Below are 12,620 nucleotides of genomic sequence, written 5' to 3' on the forward strand. Positions count from 1 at the left end.
CCCAGCGGGGAATGGGGAGTGGAGTGGAGTGGAGGCAGCCCACCAAGAGCTTGTGGGGAAGCTAGGTTCCTGGCAGGGAGCTGCCAGCGGAACTGAGAGACCAGGCTAATTACTGCGGTGGTTGTAAGTCAGCCTAATATAGGTCGACTTATGTTTCTCGTGTAGACATATCCTAACAGAGGCATATAGAAGAAGAGATACACTGCAGAGTCCATATGGGGACCATGTACTTAAACAAAAAACCTAATGGGAGGACACTGGATGTTGATTAGAGCTGGGAACTAGGACTCCTGAGTTCTTTTCCTGAATTGCCCAAAGTAGTGAAAGGTAATAAAAATCCTGCTTGGCCTGTTAAGGTTATTTTTATAAGAAATTTAATGTGGGTTGGAGACAGCAAAACTGATACAAACTGGATGTGTTTATGATAAGAATCACCAATTATGGGTCTCCAGGGTTCCTAGAGAGGTCACCACATTGCTACAGCAACACATCAAGATAGTGCTAGAACTAGAAATCGGCATCCACATAAGAATCACTGGATAAGTGGTTTGATTGCGTAATTTTCACAGGACAAGGTTGCATCCCTTTTTGCCCACTGCTTTTCTGGAAGTCACTGAGAAACTTGTTCCAGCTAAACTAGTTTGACAAGTTGAGACTGAACAGCCTGTGCTAAGCTCTGCTTCATGGTCATAGGTGACACCAGTCGCAACTTGCTTGTCTATCTTCCCACTATCAGGCCTTTGCTTTTCTTATCCTGAAAGTCATCCTGATCAAGTGAGGCGAGAGTACCAAACAACATCTCTGCTTCTGATGTGTGCAGCTGAATCCTGAGCTTCCTGGGATGTGAGCTTGAGGTTCTTGATATCAACATCACCAGAGCATGTCATCTTTCCTACCCCAGCTTATTTGTCCTCTTGTCTAATAAGAGTTTGTTTAGCCAGCCAAGACACCTTTTGCAACACTGTTGCAATTAAAAAGGAAAACTCTGTGCAATGTTTTAGCCCAAGTTTGGTAAAAGTTTACCAGCCCTCAGAGGGTCTAAGAGTCATGTGCCTTGCCACTGGTTTTCCAGCACCTATGTTGCAAGCAAGACAGACACAGACAGAAGTTGCATTTTCTGTTTTCACTTTTCTTCTCTCTCTCGTCTTGTGGATGCAGCTGTTTTCTCTTACCTTAAAAAAGAAAGAGCTTTGGTCTTCAGCTAACTTTTCTCCCAAGAAATCAAATAGCTGTGTTATTACAATTAATAAAAGATTTAATACCATATCTGAATACCATCTAAAGGACATGTAAGAAAGTTATCTTACCCTATAAAACACACTGTACAACTAAACAGAAAAAGGAAGGAAATTGTTAAAATTTGGAAACTGACTTCTAAAGTTTCAAATGCTTTAACAATTTCTTCTACTTTTTAACTACATCATTGAGAAAAGGTGTTTATGATGAGTGTTACAATAGAAGGAAGCCATTGACAACTTGAGGTGAAACCTTGAACTACGCTTTATGGTGGTGTACCAGTAAACAAGAAAGAGTTTTAGATTGCCCTATTCATGCTGGGCCTGAGACACACCTCCTCATCAGTACCTCGGCTCTAGTTCCTGCTCTGGCATTGATCTCCTGTAGGGCTCGGGCAAGCCATTTAAACATACTACTGCAATTTTCCCCCATCTCTAAAATGGGAATGCTACTCACAGAGATGTTTCAGTTAGTTATATTTGTGAAGGGTTGCCATATTGGGATGTAAGAAGCTATATAAAAGCAACGGGATAAGAAGGTAAGAGCAAATCTAATTCTCAACATCCTACATTGCTCGCAAATATCTGGATAAAATGTTAAATTTAGCATTTTTCACCATTCAGTCAAAGCTAATGATCTTTGAAAGAGGACACCTGTGGCAAGATGCATTTGTTGAACAGTTCTCCTGACTTTTCAGGATTAAATATCATCTATGGAATTATCTTTGAAATCAAAGGGTTTGTCCTATGCTTTTAAAGTGGTCTATAGTGGGAGAAGGCCTCAAACTTATTTATTTTATATTCTTGCACTTAAAAACACAGTAGTGAACTGATTTTCAGTGGCACTCACACTGCCCACGTCCTGGCCACCAGCCCGAGTGGCTCTGCATTTTAATTTAATTTTAAATGAAGCTTCTTAAACATTTTAAAAACCTTATTTACTCTACATACAACAATAGTTTAGTTATAGATTATAGACCTACTAAAACCGTTAAAATGTATGACTGACATGCAAAACCTTAAATTAGAGTGAATAAATGAAGACTCGGCACACTGCTTCTGAAAGGTTGCTGAACCCTGAGCTATATTCTAGAGAAAGCAGGTAACAGCAGGAATAAGTGACATCAGCCACTGCTCATTAGTTGTAGAGATCAGTGTACATTTTACATTAACAGTTTCTGATGTTTGTAATAAAAAAAAGTTACAGCAGTTCCTGCAGTATGCTACGCTATCCTATCATTTCCCTGACCTTAGAAGAATCAAAAGGCCAACTCCAGGAAAATTGATACCAAGTTGAGCCAGCTGTTTGGGTATAGACTGTGGGAAGTTAGTTAGCACTGTGGCGATAATGCCTACGGCATAGCCACGATCAATAAGCCCCGCTTATGTAAATAATAGCATTTGACCTAATGCAAGATATTAATGCCTTTGTGCACTGCAGAACGAACACAGCTGTGGAAAGTGAGCCAGGTTCTATTCTGACTGTGCATTAGCCTCAAAAAATGTGGTAACAAAACTAGAACAAGTTCCAACTGCAGGAACTTGATTAGTGATGGCGATGCACAAGCCAGAAATAACCCAGCTTGGCTCTCAGGTTGTTGGGGGGGAGATCATAGGGCAGGCAGTTGGGAACAAAAAATAATCTCTCGATTTGCAAACTGAGCAAATCACACAGAGACCAATTGAGACACAGAATTTCAGGCTCTAACTTCCTATGTAGAAAAAAGAGAGCTGCTTACTTTTGAAATCCTACATTGCATCTTTTCTGCCTATTACCTTAGGGTTTCAATCTGTTCACCACTGCCTTTGATTATGTGTACTGTATTCTAAATTAATTGCCTAGGTTTGCTGACAGCTAATAAGTTATTGATTCTGTAACTTGTGCACCATAATTTACTTTTCTTTCTTCCTTTATTAATTCAATCTGAGGGGAAAATAAACCAGTGGAATCCATACAGCAGCATCCAGTAACGGTTTAAATAAGTATATTCTGCAAGTGCTGGAAAGGTTTGGCTAAAGAATTCAATTTGCAACCTCTCTCTTTAGTACGTCTGTATCTACTGCATCCTTGGTGGACTAGTAGTGGAAACATATGCAGTATTTCAAATTAAAAAACAACAACATGGAGCCTTGTGCGGGGGGTATGAAGTCAATGGAGTTGCACCAGTTTACACTAGTTGAACGTCTGGTCCAAGGTATTTTCTCTGGTTTGACTCTGAATGTTTACAGTTGGGCCGGGAGTCCTGAGTTCTATTTCTGACCCTGTCACTGACTCACTGCGTTACCTTCAGCAAATCATTTATCCTCTCAGTACTGCATCTTTCCACACCTGCAAAGCGAGGGCTGTAATTCTCACCCACCTGAGTGACATGTGTTGATGTCTATGATTTTATTCGTATTGTGGTAGTGTCCTTAGGCCCCCACCAAGATCAGGGCCCTGCTGTGATGGGTGTGATACAAACATCACAACAGTCCTTACCCTGAAGAGCTGACAACCTACGTGCGCAGGGCCAGTAGGAGCCTCCGTTCTGATCTCCCTTATGCCAGTTTTACACAGTGTAACTTCATTGAAGTCAGCGGAATTCCTGTGTAAATTGAGAGTACCTCTGCTGACTTTAGAGTCCCATTAGTGTAAGACTGGCGCGAGAGAGGTTAGACTCAGCACTTCTCTTGCTTAGGTCTCCAAATGCTTTACAAAGGTCAGTCTGCATTATAAGAAGAAACTATTAGAATGACTGGTCTATGGAGATTTCGGGGTGGTTGTCTTTAATAAATGCTAGTCAGGGAAGATAAAGGAGACAGTGCACTAAGAGCGGGCCGTGGCTCCAACAGCCAAATGGGAGCAGAATCCAGTTGGAAAATAACACCAAGTGTATCAGGCTGGGAATAAGCCCCACTTTCCCTTTCCATCCACAAATGGCAAAACCTGTTCTTCCAGTCTAAATTGGCTTATTTATATTAAACAATAGGAAAGAAAGAACAGAAGTAAAGCATCCATAAGAAAGTACAATGTGTATGACTCCTTTGTAACTTGCTACATGTAACCCACATATGAAATGGCTGTTGAACACTACAGATAGAAATTGAGGCTGAGATTTTCAAAGACTGCAAGATCCCTTAAGGCAGCTTTGAAAAATCTCAGCCTTAAAATAAAAGGAAAAACAAAAAAGGCTTCTATTTCAGAGCTACCTCCACACATCACACTCTGATCTGTAGAGATCCTTGATATTACTATCCACTATTTCACATGACAGTAACTGTTTTATTTTCTCTCTTTTTCTCTCTAAATTATGGATTTAAGACCAAAACATTTTAGACTGTTGTAGGGAAAGCTATAATTTCATGCAAGATGAGAACTCATCCTGCCACATGTTACAGAAGCAGGTTTTCACAGAGTTGTACATTAAAATGCAAAAACTTTTCATGGGAAGAGGGGTAGGAGGGTAATGCAAAAATTGTGGAACAGAGTCGGATTAGGTTTAGGTTCTTTATGCAGGAGACTAAAAGAAAAAGCACCAAAAATTTAAGGGTCAGATTTTCGCAAGATCTCAGAGCCACCTAAATAAGTGATCAGATTGTCAAGAAAGCTCAGCTGCCAATCATCAACAGGTGATGAGCACTTTTAAAAATTGTCCCCAACATTACTATGAAATAGATCCATTCCCCTCCCCCCCGCTCAGGAGAAACATGCAACAGAACGTTTTAAAATATCACTGTAAGGGGGCCAAATGACTCAGAAGATAGACTCTGTATTCCATAGAATTCACTGTAGGTTTAAACTTCAGCTCGTATCCGTGATGACTCAAGCCCATCCCCCTCGTCCTCCAGATGGCTGTTTAGCCAGGGTATATCTACACTGCAAAGGAAGGTGTGATTGTAGCACAGGGAGGCATACCATGCCAGCTTTAATCTAGCTAATGCAGATAATAATAATGAAGATGTGATGGCATGGGCCACCAACCAGAGTACGACCCTCCCAGAGACACTGGGCACATACACAGGTGCCCACATCACACAACCAACCACCAAAGCTGGCACCCTGGAGGGGGCCTTTCTGGCTCACCATCCATAAGTCCTGATGATGCTACTCATGCCAAACTTCCACAGACTTCTAAGTGAATTTCACTCAGAGCAGCTGCAGCATCAGCCCCATAACAAAAACACAACATCCCCAAACCATATCTACAGAATTAACAAGGAAGAGGAAAAGAGTAGAAAATAATGCAATCAGCTTGCAGCTCCATGGGCTTCAAAAACACACCAAGGGATTTGGGTTTGCAATGAAATTTAAAAATAAAATGCATGATTTGGGGGGCAGTGGGGGAGGGTGCTACATACACATTTAGGACCTGATCCTGTCATAATTACTAATGCAAGTAGTGCCATTCAAGTCACTTGAGTGAATAAGGGTTGCAGGATCAAACACTGACACATTAACTAGTCCATGGAAAAATTGTGTGTGTGTTCAGCAGAATCTGGCAGGATTTCATTCACAGGGGCCCTCTGCACCTCACTGCCTCTAGCGCTTCTGGCTCCCTCAGACATTGGTTCTTTGGCTGTGCTGTGCGATGGAGCTCTAGGGAACGTGGAGGTGCTTGGAGTCAGCCACTCTGCTAACAACCTGAATCCTTATGCCAGCATGATTTAGAGGCTCAGATTGCGGCTGTAGATACCAGCTGCACAGAGCCAGCGCACCTGCTAGTTTTGTTTGCTTCTTTCTTCATTATACGGCAAGAGTAATAGCAACACATTTGTACTATGCGTGGAATAACTTCTGTAAGCGGACTGAGGAAAAGCTTGTTTATTCTCTGCTCTATTTCAGAAGTGGTAAAATTTGCTCCTTTAACTGTCACCCTCACTTTCGAAACTGAACTCTTTCTAGCTAATAAATCACATAGGTTAGTTGAGAGGAGACTGTTTGCTTAAGTGACGTTATTTATATGAAGAAATGATCCAGCTGAGGAGATTATGGAAGAGGGAGATACACATCAAGGCCCTAATTATACCCTGGGTGAGCACTACTTCCCACCACCCAACACAGATGTAATGAAGTTAAGTGGCGTCTGCATAAAGAAATTAAAACTACTGATTATTCCTCAAGAAAGGTTTTTAATGACCTACAGCTATAAATGCAACACAGACAGAATAGGAAAAGAAAAAAGTTAAAGACCAGCATTGAATAAGGATTAATATAAATGACAAATTATACTGAAGACAAGCACAAGAACAAGTAATATTATGCATCAGGTACTTACTACTATTTTTAATACTGCAGCATTGATATAACCTGAGATCACATTATTCCGACACCACCATTTTTAATCTTGTAGCATCAGTACAATTTGAGATCAAATCAGCTCGTGCAACCCACACTTCTTTACTCCGTTACTTTATACTGCACGCAACCAGACTTTTACACTTGTAGTCTCGGCAGGGTAAGGTTTTCGTTACCCTTTAGTCGACTGCTCTTTGCACTGGCCAGGTACAGATAGTTGGTGTAGTTCAAGTTTCCTCGGTTCAGGGGGTGTATGTGAGCCTGACAAAGAGTGATCTCTTTTAGGTCAACAGACACACAAACCCACCTGGGGCACTACACATTTTCCTCTCATCTGCCCCCGTGTTTTGAAGCAGGTCAACCAATCAGGTTAGGCCAAATGTTTACTGTAGTAGTTATTTTGAAATTATGATCTATGCACAGCTCATATTCTCCGAATACAGCCAATTGTCCTAACTGTGGTTAATTTGTCAGACACAAAACATTTAAAACAGCCCAAAGAAGTGCTTGGCTGTTTTATACCTTGACCACAAGTCTGTATCTAATTTTTCAAAGCCTGCTTTTTGGAGTTGACCAGAAGTGTACAATATTTCCTAGTTTGAATTTGCTACACTTGCTCTGGTTGCTATGCTTGAGCTCTGAGGCTTCCGGAAGGTTCAGGCCTAGCACTGAATAAGCTTGACAATACTTTTGCTTGACAGACTTTGTCACAGTAATCACACCTGCAAGAGCTGGTTTTTCTGAGACTGAAAACTCCCATATAATGCAGATGCAAGATTCATTTGTATAATGTTTCTCATGCCAAATATATCTCAAAGAGGTCTTGTTGAACAAATATGACGTTGTTTGGCAAGCTTACAAGTCTGGTTGATAAAGGCAGTTGTGTTGGTGTTCTATACTAGGATTTCTGTAAGGCTGTGACGGAGTTCGACTCACCACCGCTGGTGCCCCCTGCCGGTCACTCCAGGAATTAGCTCTTGTCGGCTACGGAGCACCCGCTGTGTGTGGCGTCTCGCCTATTGTCTGCTCTGCTGGTTTGGTACCCGCGTTGCTCCCCACTCGGTGGTGTCTGCTTCAGGGCACTGCCCTGAGGCAGTGCCCAATACTCCAGTCTCGCCCCCTTCGGGGAGGGGGTTAACAGCAGTCTTTCGGCTTGCTCCTGCTTCAGTGGCCAACCACAACCCCAAAATCTGGCCCCTCACTGCAGGGGCAAGTTGCAGTCCGTCTCGGCAACACCCCTCTCTGGCCAGGTGCAGTGTAATGGGGGAAGGGAAGGGGACCAGGCCCACCCACTACTCTGGGTCCCAACCCAGGGACCCTCTAATGGTAGCCTCTCTCTGCCCTCCTTCTCTCTCCTCTTGTCCAACTGTGTTCCCTGGGCCACTTCCTCTTTGGCTCTGTGCATCTTCTCAACCCTTTTTAACAGGGCCGCAGGCTGGCAGGTAAGCTGGCTGGAGCGCTCCTCTGCTCCCTGGAGCCTTCCCAGCACTGCTCTGTCCAAGGTGCTAGCTCCTTCCCTCAGGAGCCAGTCCTCCTCCCTCGCCAGCCAGGGAGAGACTCATCCCTTCTCTATTAGGCAGCCTTTATAGAGACCACAGCTCGGCCCTGATTGGCTCTCCATAGCCCTTTGCTGATTGGCTGCTGGCCTGTGCAGCCTCTCTGGCCTGTTCTCGCCCTTTTTCTCAGGGAGTGGGTCAGCTGCACACCACAAAGGCATGTAACTGTCTGCTTTTAAAAATTAATATATCCCATATTAAATGGATTAACAATTGGTTCTCAAAGCATAGTTACTAATCAAGAGACATCAGCAAATAGAAGTAAATTTCTGGTCAGGATGGAAATAGTATTTAAAAAAGTAACTGTTTAACTATTTAAAATTGTATCGGTTAAACATTTAACTGTTAACAAGTTCACAACATAGGCACAGGAACTTGGGATGCGGGGGGGTGCTGCAGCATCGCCACATTTTAAATGGGGTACCAGCTGCCGCCTCATGCCCAGGGTCCCAGCTGCCACCTGGCACATTAGGCATTTAAATGTTAACAGAATATATTACTGGTAAGACTGATGCTTATCGGTTAATCGGCTACCTTTCTAGTAAACTCCCACAGGATTCATTTTTGGCACAACGCTGTTCTTAAGTGTATGTGTGCAATCAATGCAAAGCTGTGTTAGTCCTTAGACAGCAAATTGTTAGCGAGTTTCCAACAATTTTGCACTCCCCCCCCATTTCCAAGGTTTACCATCACCCTTTCCATATTTGAATCCCCTACATATGCTTCTCCAGTATTGAGAACAGTAAACACTAAGGTCTCAATCATGAATTCCTTCCTCATTCTTCTATTGGGGAAGGGGTAAGTATGCCCCTTCTACAGGGAATTCAGCTTCCCAAACAGTTCACACCCCAGTACATGCAGATACCCTAGGCTTGGCACTGGCTGCTAGCTCATTGGGAGCCATCTGAGATTCAGCTCTGCCAACATCTTACCAACAATCCCCTTGTGAAAGTAAAATAAATTATATATTAAGAATAGAAAGGATTAAAGAAATGTTGTCTGTATCTTTAAGCAAAAATGTTGGAATGTTGCAACCAGGTGTCAGGAATACAGACATTCACATAGAACAATTGCACCGTTTAAGGGCAATTGGTGAAGCATTAGCCTTAGATCGATAACAGTTAGTAAGGAAATAGGATATGCATGCTGTGCCCCAGGTGAATTTTCCTGTTTTGCTTTCTTTGTTCCTTTGTCTAATTCCCGCTCTTTTATCTGTATAAATAAGACTGTTTGGGTCTTGCATGGCCACTCACATATTCTGAATGTTATTGGCGAAGCGCTGCGCTAATAAACAGAGTGGTCTGACAAATTGTGAGTCTTGATTCTAACTTTGACACCCTCTCAGAATTACAATATGTTTATGGTCCACTTCACAATTTCCCCACCTTCCAGGGAGATCTAAAGATTGTGAGCAAACCCCAGCTTCAGCGGGAGACTGAAATTAAGCATGTTTTTGTGGTTTCCTCTCCCCTTCGGTCTTATTAAGATCAGCTCAGAACTACCAGCCACACAGTTGCCTTGTGACCTCTTGTCTGGCTAGTCCCAACTACTCCCATTAAAGTTCCAAGACTCAGGGCTGGTCTATACTGAACAGGTACGATGGCATAGCTACATCTCTAAAGGGTGGGAAAAATCCACACCCCGAGAAATACAGTTAAACCAGCCTGACCCCTGCCATCAACATAGCACTGTCGATGCAAGAATACTTCCACTAACGTAGCTAACATCTCTTTGGACGGTCGATTAACGACAGTGACAGAAGAACCCCTTCCGTTGCTGTTGTAAGTGTTTACAGTTACACTGTATGTCTTGAAGCCCTGAGCAGGCCACTGCACAAGCAGCAGGAGGCTGCAGGAGAGGAGAGTTCAAAGAAATAGGAGATAAAAAAAAGGCTGCTTTCATTTTTTTTAGAAGAATAAAGAGATTTCACCAAAAATGTGTTGAAAGAAGCAGAGGATTTGCACGGAGCCGGAGCTAATGTTGCATGAAATAGAACCGAATATGTGAATGTGAAAAGGGAGAGGAAGAGGCGAGTAGGGGTGTGCGTGGGCAGGGGTCCTGAGGGTGGCATCAGGGAACAGGGGGGTTGGTGGATGGGGGTGGGGCTAGCTGTTTGGGGAGGCCCAGCCGCCATACAATTTCTGAAACCCGATCCATCCCTCAGGCCAGAAAGTTTGCCTGCAGGTTAAGCACGTGCTTACCTGCTCTGCTGAATCGGCGCCATGGGGTACATCTGCTCTGTAATCATTGCGGGACTGCAGCACTTGTACACATACCCACGCTAGTTTTGATCCACCAAACAACAACAGCAATGAAGCTGCGGCAGTATAGTAGCGTAAAGTCACGCAGTACCCTGAAGATGTATTTGAGTGGTTAGCCCTCGCCAAGTAGGCTATACCAAAACACTCCACTTAGCTCCCTGCTGGACAGTGCTGAAATGGTCTGAGGAGGGATAGAGGGCAGGTAGCGTCCTTATTTTTTGTTTTTAAGGACTGAAAAAAAAATCTTTAGCCGTCTTTGGCAATCTCATTCTATTGCTTTTAATGGAAATGAACAGCCTAAGACTAGCCTCTACACTGCAACATCAAATTACTGTCCAATACAGCCACAATAAGTCAAGGAGTGACATTTCATTGGGGGAAGGTTTGTCTAGATGTCTACATCTAAAGTTTTGCAGCGCTGGTTGTTACAGCTGTATTAGTACAGCTGTATAGGGCCAGCGCTGCAGAGTGGCCACACTTACAGCAATCAGCGCTGCAAGTGGTGTTAGATGTGGCCACACTGCAGCGCTGTTGGGCGGCTTCAAGGGGGGTTCCGGGAACGCGAGAGCAAACCGGGAAAGGAGACCCGCTTCGCCGCGGTTTGCTCTCTCGTTCCCGGAGCCACCCAGCAAACCGCAGGGAAGGAGACCTGCTTGCTCTGGGCTCCGGGAACGAGAGAGCAAACCGGGAAAGGAGACCCGCTTCGCCGCGGTTTGCTCTCGCGTTCCCGGAGCCACCCAGCAAACCGCAGGGAAGGAGACCTGCTTGCTCTGGGCTCCGGGAACGAGAGAGCAAACCGGGAAAGGAGACCCGCTTCGCCGCGGTTTGCTCTCGCGTTCCCGGAGCCACCCAGCAAACCGCAGGGAAGGAGACCTGCTTGCTCTGGGCTCCGGGAACGAGAGAGCAAACCGGGAAAGGAGACCCGCTTCGCCGCGGTTTGCTCTCGCGTTCCCGGAGCCACCCAGCAAACCGCAGGGAAGGAGACCTGCTTGCTCTGGGCTCCGGGAACGAGAGAGCAAACCGGGAAAAGAGACCCGCTTCGCCGCGGTTTGCTCTCGCGTTCCCGGAGCCACCCAGCAAACCGCAGGGAAGGAGACCTGCTTGCTCGGGGCTCCGGGAACGAGAGAGCAAACCGGGAAAGGAGACCAGCTTGATTACCAGAGGCTTCCTCCTTCCACGGAGGTCAAGAAAAGCGCTGGTAAGTGTCTACATTGGATTACCAGCGCTGGATCACCAGCGCTGGATCCTCTACACCCGAGACAAAACGGGAGTATGGCCAGCGCTGCAAACAGGGAGTTGCAGCGCTGGTGGTGCCCTGCAGATGTGTACACCTTCAAAGTTGCAGCGCTGTAACTCCCTCACCAGCGCTGCAACTTTCTGATGTAGACAAGCTAAGTCGCCTATCTGAGCTAATAGCCAGGAACAAAACAATTGTTTCCCAAACCAGCACTTTTACTATCTTTAAACGTACAAATCCATTTTTCCTCTTGAGGTTAACAACAGATCCTCTTAACTTGATCACTGCACCACCTTGTGGCGAAATACTAGTTCACTTACCGTAGCCCTGCATCGGAAGCTTATTCTCGCTTTTAAATGTTTCTTCTTGTACCTACTGAGTCACATTCTACTCTCAGTTATAATTGTGCCCAGTTCACTGAAGCAAGAGGGGCTGCATGGGTGTAACCGAGAGTGGAGTTTGGCCCAATCTAGCAGAGCTGGCTTAAAATCCTTTTATAAGTGGAAAATTGAAAAAGACAGAACACGCATGTACTGATGACAGGGAAGATGAAGAATGGAGATATTACTGATTTTACCATATTGCTAATGCATCACCTTGGCTTTCCTGGTAGTTGTCCGGGACACTATTGTTTGAGCCCAGATAATGATCCCTGTTAGGTTTTCAGGGCAGTTGGTAGTTTTGTTGGTAGTTTCCCCCCCACACACACACACACACCCATTTGGCACCGATGTACTATCTAAATAGAGAGCATCTGGTTGTCAGATCCTGGGAAAATTACAGAAGCAGTGATCTCAGCCTCTGAGCATGAGTGGAGAAGAGAACATGGCTATTGCTGATTTCAGTACCCATACCTAGTGGCCAAGGCTTAAGCACCCATCATTAGCTCTGCTGAGGAAGATTCAGGTTTTACACCTCTGACCAAGGCATTTTGATAGGCTACAAAAGGGGGAAGCGTTTGCTAGGATGTAGGGCTCAGAAGAAATAAACTGTTTTTTAGCTTCACGCTAATATCAGGGTAATCCTAGTTTGTCAGCAGCATGTGTCCCTTTGGGA

The 12,620-nt window shown here is 44.5% G+C and overlaps 1 long non-coding RNA gene across 1 annotated transcript in view; it reads right to left on the reverse strand.

The window, feature by feature from the left end:
- The window catches only part of LOC127037527 (uncharacterized), a 267,537-nt gene that overhangs the window by 240,074 nt on the left and 14,843 nt on the right, over positions 1–12,620 (reverse strand). The window lies entirely within an intron of this gene.

Source organism: Gopherus flavomarginatus, chromosome 19, assembly GCF_025201925.1.
Source record: "Gopherus flavomarginatus isolate rGopFla2 chromosome 19, rGopFla2.mat.asm, whole genome shotgun sequence".
Classification (NCBI taxonomy): Eukaryota; Metazoa; Chordata; order Testudines; family Testudinidae; genus Gopherus; species Gopherus flavomarginatus.